Source organism: Salvelinus namaycush, unplaced genomic scaffold (genome assembly GCF_016432855.1).
Source record: "Salvelinus namaycush isolate Seneca unplaced genomic scaffold, SaNama_1.0 Scaffold21, whole genome shotgun sequence".
Classification (NCBI taxonomy): Eukaryota; Metazoa; Chordata; class Actinopteri; order Salmoniformes; family Salmonidae; genus Salvelinus; species Salvelinus namaycush.
In genome coordinates, this window is record NW_024058897.1 from 350,862 (window position 1) to 360,121 (window position 9,260).

The window sequence follows — 9,260 nt, forward strand, 5'->3', positions numbered from 1 at the left end:
TACAGACATTTCTGACTGAAAAGTTCTGTCACCAAAACCCAGTCATTTTGTTTAAGAAAAACATTCCCTTTTTACGTGACATGTATGCATTGCATGCACATGATCAATGAGGCCTGAAATATAGCCTATCATAATCGCATCAATAAATTGGTTATAAAAAAAATCGGAACACCGCACCACGTGACAGCAATATGGATCAGGAGGACGAGAACTTGAAATGGGGGAATGTTTACTGGGTGCTCAGGAGGGAAAGGGGAAGCCACATGTGTAGAAAAAAATTGACGGATTTGTGGAAGCTACTGGAGATCAAGAAAAAGGAGGAAGGCAAGAAGCAAGTGCATATGTGTCAAGAACTGCAATGCTACTGCACTCCAGTTTCCCGTGTATCAAGAATGGTCCACCACCCAAAGAACATCCAGCCAACTTGACACAACTGTGGGAAGCATTGGAGACAGTATCCCTGTGGAACACTTTTGACACCTTGTAGAGTCCATGCCCCAACAAATTAAGGCAGTTCTAACGGCAACTCAATAGGAAGGTGTACCTAATGTGTTGTACACTCAGTGTATATTGAAAATGTAGGACTTAGTAAGTTACGGCATAAAGACAGCTAAATAGGAAGCATTCTTTGGCCTAAAGATCGATGGTGGTTATACAAGGCTGCTATACTAAGCCTACTAATGACATTACTTATTGTTATGATGATCACTAATTGTAATAATAAGAGCGAGAGCAAATAGGTTCTGTTAAATATTATTACAATATAATTTTTCTAACCATTTGAAACAGTGTAAACAACACTAAATAAATCATAAGTAATACCAGAGATGCTGCTCCAACAAAACAAAGTCTAAAGTCTTTAATTTGTGAGATTGCTTTACCCGACATGTTGTGGATGTGTGAGGCTTGGAGCTGTAATGGCTGTCGTAGTCGTTCTCCTCCTCAGACGAGGAGGAGCATGGATCGGACCAAGATGCAGAGTGGTAAGTGTTCATATTTAATGAAAAAACAACAAAACACTTCAAAATACAAAAAACAGCAAACGTGACTAACCCGAAACAGTCCTGTGTGGCCCAAACGCTGACACAGGAACAAACACCCATAAAACACAAGTGAAACCCAGGCTGCTTAAGTATGATTCTCAATCAGGGACAACGATTGACAGCTGGCTCTGATTGAGAATCATACCAGGCCGAACACCAAATCCCAACATAGAAAATCAACCATAGAACAACCCACCCAACTCACGCCCTGACCAACTAAAATAAATACAAGACAAAGGAAAACAGGTCAGGAACGTGACAGGAGCTCACGGAATCAGTTATTAATCCTTAAAAATCTCTTAAGGATTGGCCCCGTTTTATTTATTTTTGCCTGAAATGACATACCCAAATCTAACTGCCTGTAGCTCAGGCCCTGAAGCAAGGATATACATGTTCTTGGTACCATTTGAAAGGAAACACTTTGAAGTTTGTGGAGAGGTTTGTAGGAGAATATAACACATTAGATCTGGTTAAAGATAATACCTAGAAATACCTAGAAAAAACCTAGAAATACCTAGATAATACCTAGAAATACCTGGATAATACCAAGAAAAAAACATGCATTTTTCCCAACTTTGAAATGCAAGAGAGGCCATTATCTGACATAGGACTCTAGCTGCAATTTAGGTTTTTGTGTATGTGCAAAGTTTTAGATTGATCCAAATAATCATTGTATTCCTGTTCAAAATGTTGCATCAAGTCTGCCCAAGTACATAACTGTGCTCTCTCCTCAAACAATAGTATGGTACGTTTTCACTGTAATAGCTACTGTAAATTGGACAGCGCAGTTATATTAACAATAATTTATTATTTCTGCCCATATAAGATATGTCTGTCCTGGGAAATGTTCTTGTTACTTATGTAACAGTATTGCTTCCGTCCCTCTCCTTGCCCCTACCTGGGCTCGAACCATGGACCCTCTGCACACATCAACAACAGTCACCCATGAAGCATCATTACCCATCGCTCCACAAAAGCCACGGCCCTTGCAGAGCAAGGGGAACCACTACTGCAAGGCCTCAGAGCGAGTGACATCACCGATTGAAACACTATTAGCGCGAACCACTGCTAACCATTTCACATCGGTTACACTCACCCCCCTTTTGACCTCCTCTTTTTCCGCAGAAACCAGTGATCTGGGTTAACAGCATCAATGTAACAGTATTACTTGCATCCGTCCCCTCGCCCCGTCCCGGGCTCGAACCAGGGACCCTCTGCACACAGACAACTGACACCCACGAAGCATCGTTACCCATCGCTCCACAAAAGCCGCAGCTCTTGCAGAGCAAGGGGAACCACTACTTCAAAGCCTCAGAGTGAGTGACGTCACCGATTGAAACGCTACTAGCGCGCACCACCGCTAGCTAGCTAGCCATTTCACATCGGTTACACTTACAAAGTCATGCTAATCACATTAGCGCAAGTTAGCTCAACTGTCCCGATGGGGGACACACCGATCACGTAGAGGTTAATCAGCTTCTTGATATGCTACACCTGTCAGGTGGATTATCTTGGCGAAGGAGAAATGCTCAGTAATAGGGATGCAAATAAATGTGCGCACAAAATTGGACAGAAATAAGCTTGTTGTGCGTGGAAAATTTCAGGGATCTTTTATTTCAGCTCATGAAACATGGGACCAACACTTTACATGTTGCATTTAGATTTCTGTTTATTATATAATTTAGACAGTCTGTGTCAGAAATACACAAACTACTTAAAAATAACTGCAAATGACCTCGATCCATGTTGGCATATCAAAACAAAAATATTAAGTATTTTAATTTTGGGACAGTTCAAGTTCAGTTTGGGACATTTTATAATTGTACTTTGGGAAGGTACTGGGACAGTGAGGGGAAAAAAATTGTTCAAAGTCATCACAGCCCGGGGGGGATATTCACTTTTTGTTCCACCAGCCAATGTGGCAGGTAGATAAAAAGTCAAATCTACCAACCACTCAGATTTCTTACCCTACAATTTATTATTTCTGCCCATATCTTCCGATGTTTCAAAACTTCAAAATGTAGTAATAGTACAAATGGGTCATATCTTCATTTTATTATTGTGACTTTTAACCAATGATTTTATGTGTTTTTTTTACATTCACTGTACTTTTCGTTGCATTCGTTGACATAATTGGAAAATACTCTGGAAACATTCAGTAACATAAGAATAATATTGTAAATTGGGTTCGGTGCAACAAGACAAAATTACAAGGGTTTGAGTGAGCTGTCTAATTGCTGTTTCCTAGTGGAAACACCTCTCAAATGTGCACGGTTCCTTAGTATTTTCAAAGCACTTTTAAGACTCAAAGAAGAGTCATCACCTATATGGTGCTTTTTCTTAGCTTTGCTATCTGTGCTGTTGAGGAACTAGAGAAAACACTTCTAGTTTTGTTTGGAACACAGCCCTGCATCCCTGCCTTTACACAACTGTTGGTGCTCATAGAACGGAGTCATGAGTGCATCCAGATGTGTGGTCCACTGCAAACAGTGTTAAATGTTGACATTTAGTTTAATGATATGGGACTGTGAAGTTCACATTTGGACTCAGATGTTTGGATTGCTTATATGACATCGAAGTGGTATTTATTATAATCCTCAACGTCTCATCTTTCAAAATACAGAGAGTCCTCATTTACAGCATTTCCTTGCCCACTTAGCGGGAGGGATGGGGGCATCTTCTTGTCGTGCTGGAGATCAGAATGGCTGACAGCTATGGTGGAACATTTACAAGACTATATTCTATACTGCTTATGCATTTAATGATCGGCCAGTAATTTTCCACTCTGACTGCCAGGCTGGGTCATGTCGCTGGTCTTTACGCTAACAGTCGATTGGGGGTAATCTTGTGATTAGGCCAGATCCTGCCTTTCTGTATACTGAGTGTGCAGCTTTGTGGAAAGGTACAGGAAGACAACCGTTGTATCGCAACAGCAAAAAGCCTTCACACTTCTGCTGACTGCTACGTAAACAAAGGTTGTACTTTTTTATAAAAACTGAGACCCAACTTTGTTCGTTGGGCTCTTAACTCTGCATCATTGAGTGATTGTTAACCACTTCAGAATTGCAATTCTTATATAAAAGTTATTGTTTGAAGAATCTACAGTCTCTCCCTTTTGGTTAGAATTTCCACAATAGTCAAAACCCATACAGAGCTGTGAAGAGGAGACCCTGAGCTCTGTCATGTAGCCTATAGCATGTTACTGTACAGAAACTGCCTTCCAATTTAGGTGCTTACCAGTGCCCAAATCTTCCATTTTTAACCTAAAATGAGTACTGAGTGTAAAGGCCTAGGCTATAATGCCCGAGGGGGTATAGTATGTGGCCTGTGCAGTAAACTTGAATAAGAGTTAAATACTCTGAACTGACATAATAGACAGGTATAAAAGCACAATGGTAGTACTCACTTGGATGATCACTTCTTGCCCTTCTGTTCATCTTCTTCCTTGCGTTTGCACTTGAAATAGCTGTAGTCTGTAGTTTGCCAGCTCCAGTGTTTTTTTTGTAACTCTTGAAATGGCTGCTCTCTATAGTTCTTATTGGCTACTTCAACAGGTGTGGCCTGAAGTACATAATCTTGTTTGTAATATTTGGTTCTCTTATTGGCCAGCCTACTTCAACAGGTGTGGCTTGAAGAACAGTAAACACTGTAACTGGTTATGATGTAATGACTTCATCTATTCTAGACTCACAGTCCTTCTCATAAGGAGGTGCATTTCCAGTAAAGGGTGTGGAAATGTAGCTTTGGTACCAGTCTGTTTAGCTAACATTGTACTCTTGTGGCGGAAAAAAAGTTATGCAAATACATTTGCTTAGAAAACTAATATACTTCTCCCATGGGCAAAGCAACTCAACAGGGGTAATATGAATGTACAAATTGTTCAAACAGATCTAAAAGGAAGATGGAGTCATTGAGCCAAAAATGTTTATAACATATTACAGTCTATTCGGTCCAAATAATGATGATCCACGCTTCTTTGAAAATAATTGTAATAATTGATCAAGTCTACAAGCAATACAAGATTCTTATTGTGGTGGGAGATTATAACTTGGTGTTAAATACCTCAATGGACTGTAAAAGGAAATCACACTACAAACTATCACCCTTGTGCACTTAAGGAAATCATGAATATCATGGATATGTAAGAACTAGTGGATTTCTGGAAGCTTAAATATCCTGACCTAGTGAGATATACATGACGGAGGTTTAATCAAGCTAGTCGTCTTGACTACTTTCTTATGTCATTCTCGCTGGCACCAACATTTGTGGTGATAAGGGACAGAATGCGGTCGGACCGTCAAACAATTGACATATACATTACACTTACAGAATTTACATGTGGGTGAGGATATTGGACATTTTATCAAAGCCTATTGGATGATAACTTGTTTTTAACCAGGATAGAATAATTCATAACTGACTTATTTGACATAACATGGGTACAGCAGATCCCCTTATTGTATGCCCTGATAGTGCTCTAGGGTCCTGGTTGTGCTCTAGGGTCCTGGTAGTGCACTAGGGTCCTGGTAGTGTTCTAGGGTCCTGGTAGTGTTCTAGGGTCCTGGTAGTGTTCTAGGGTCCTGGTAGTGCTCTAGGGTCCTGGTAGTGCTCTAGGGTCCTGGTAGTGCTCTAGGGTCCTGGTAGTGCTCTAGGGTCCTGGTAGTGCTCTAGAGTCCTGGTAGTGCTCTAGGATCCTGGTAGTGCTCTAGGGTCCTGGTAGTGTTCTAGGGTCCTGGTAGTGCTCTAGGGTCCTGGTAGTGCTCTAGGGTCCTGGTAGTGCACTAGGGTCCTGGTAGTGCTCTAGGGTCCTGGTAGTGCTCTAGGGTCCTGGTAGTGCTCTAGGGTCCTGGTAGTGTTCTAGGGTCCTGGTAGTGTTCTAGGGTCCTGGTAGTGCTCTAGGGTCCTGGTAGTGCACTAGGGTCCTGGTAGTGCTCTAGGGTCCTGGTAGTGCTCTAGGGTCCTGGTAGTGCTCTAGGGTCCTGGTAGTGCTCTAGGGTCCTGGTAGTGCACTAGGGTCCTGGTAGTGCTCTAGGGTCGTGGTAGTGCTCTAGGGTCCTGGTAGAAAGTAGTTTTATTATTAGAATATGGTGCCATTTGTGACTCATCCTACATGTGCTGATGTGTCTTTAGAAACATTATCTTTTACCACATGTCCATTATTATCCAATGGAACGATGATGAACTAGTTCTGCATGTTTCCACATGTCCATTATTATCCAATGGAACGATGATGAACTAGTTCTGCATGTTTCCACATGTCCATTATTATCCAATGGAACGATTAGAAACTAGTTCTGTATGTTTCCACATGTCCATTATTATCCAATGGAACGATGATGAACTAGTTCTGTATGTTTCCACATGTCCATTATTATCCAATGGAACGATGATGAACTAGTTCTGTATGTTACCACATGTCCATTATTATCCAATGGAACGATGATGAACTAGTTCTGCATGTTACCACATGACCATTATTATCCAATGGAACGATGATGAACTAGTTCTGCATGTTACCACATGTCCATTATTATCCAATGGAACGATGATGAACTAGTTCTGCATGTTACCACATGTCCATTATTATCCAATGGAACGATGATGAACTAGTTCTGCATGTTACCACATGTCCATTATTATCCAATGGAACGATGATGAACTAGTTCTGCATGTTTCCACATGTCCATTATTATCCAATGGAACGATGATGAACTAGTTCTGCATGTTACCACATGTCCATTATTATCCAATGGAACGATGATGAACTAGTTCTGCATGTTACCACATGTCCATTATTATCCAATGGAACGATGATGAACTAGTTCTGCATGTTACCACATGTCCATTATTATCCAATGGAACGATGATGAACTAGTTCTGCATGTTACCACATGTCCATTATTATCCAATGGAACGATGATGAACTAGTTCTGCATGTTTCCACATGTCCATTATTATCCAATGGAACGATGATGAACTAGTTCTGCATGTTACCACATGTCCATTATTATCCAATGGAACGATGATGAACTAGTTCTACATGTTTCCGAACAGGGAAAGAGAAACTGTAGATATCTGCCATGATTAAAAACAGTCATGAGATGTGCAGGGGTTATTTCAGGTCAGACTCACTAGCATGATGACTATAGTATCTTATTTTATGTGTCCTATTTCACACTTGTACATGTGTGAGTTGGACATGTGTTTCTTGCATATCCCAACACCCACAGAGAGCTGGGGTCTTTAGACAGGGTCAGACATTATTAACAACACCCACAGAGAGCTGAGGTCTTTAGACAGGGTCAGACATTATTAACAACACCCACAGAGAGCTGGGGTCTTTAGACAGGGTCAGACATTATTAACAACACCCACAGAGAGCTGGGGTCTTTAGACAGGGTCAGACATTATTAACCTCTAACGAGCCTCAACCCCGGATCCGGGATCACCCCCCACCCCCCCCACACTGATTAGCATCGCTAGCATAGCGTCACAATTAAATAGTAGCATCTAAATATCATTAAATCACAAGTCCAAGCCACCTAATGAAAGATACAGATCTTGTGAATAAAGCCACCATTTCAGATTTTTAAAATGTTTTACAGGGAAGACACAATATGTAAATCTATTAGCTAACCACGTTAGCAAAGGACACGATTTTTTTACTCCCAACAGCTTTTTCCTGCGTCAGTAGCTATCACTAATTCGACTAGATAAAAATATATATAGCCACTAACCAAGAAACAACTTCATAATATGACAGTCTGATAACATATTTATGGTATAGCATAGTTTTTTTGGGGAAAAATGTGCATTTTTCAGGTATAAATCACAGTTCTACATTGCAGCTGCAATCTGAAATAGTGCTGACCCAGCCAGAACAATTACAGAGACCAACGTCATATAACGAATTACTCATCTTAAAACATTTCAGAAAAATACACAGCGTACAGATATTGAAAGCCCAACATCTGGTGAATCCAAACAATATTTCAGATTTATTAAATGTTTTATAACGAAAACAAAATGTAGCGCTAAATTAGCATAGCTATACAAGGCAGATTCGGCTAGGCGCCCACGGTCAGTTCACATGCACAACAGATATGATATAACATCGTAAATTGGGTCTTACTATGGCTGATCTTTCATCAGAATGTTGATCAAAGTGTCCTTTGTCAAGATGAGTCGTTGGTTCCGTTCAGAAATCTTCCTTTCCCACTCCATTTAGCACAGGTACCGGTCGAGTGGCACAGATCTCTCAAATGTAAATAAATTGTGACAACGGAACACCGCAAAACTCCCAAAAAAATTCAAATAATCTGATTAAACTATATTGAAAAAACATACATTACGATGATATGGTCACATGTATCAAACAAAATTCGACACGGAGATAGTTTTCATCCATAACGCCAGCAAAACAGTACACAATCGCAGCTCCAACTCGTGCGAATCAGCAAACCGGAAGTTGTCGGTCACGCCAAAGAAATAGGTCTTATTTCACGTCAGTACCAGATAAACAAAGAATTTCTCCTCTGACGTCTTCTTGACACCCAGAGGAAGGCGAATGAGGTGTGTTTCGGGTCATAGGGGGCACGACCATATATAGGCAGAGCTTTGAAGCCAGCATAACACATCTTGATTTTATGTTCTTGGTCATGGAAAGTGCTGTGAAATGACTTCTGTATCACTCAGAGACAAAATTGAAACGGTTTTAGAAACTAGAGATTGTTTTCTTTCCAATGGTATTATTTATATGCATGTAGTAAGAGCAATAATTGAATAAGAGGCAGTTTAATCTGTTGAGCAAATTATGCTAATGGGAAAATAGCACCCCCTGTATTCTCAAGAAGTTAACAACACCCACAGAGAGCTGGGGTCTTTAGACAGGGTCAGACATTATTAACAACATCCCTGGAGCCATTGAGGTTAAGTGCCTTGCTCAAGGACACACGGACAAATGTTTCACCATGTCTGCTCCTGGAGTTGAACCAGCAACCTTGTTGTTACTGACCCAATGCTCTGACCTCAGGTAGATGTACAGAACAAGACTACGGCCTGGATTCAGTCTAAGGTGTGTTATAGAGCAGTGCACTAGACAGCTGACAATGCCTCGCAGGCCATTTCCCCATTCACAGAGATCACATTTATAGTAAATGCATATGAATGTCTGCTGAAGTTGCATTTGTCAGCTATCTAGTGCTCTATAACATGCAT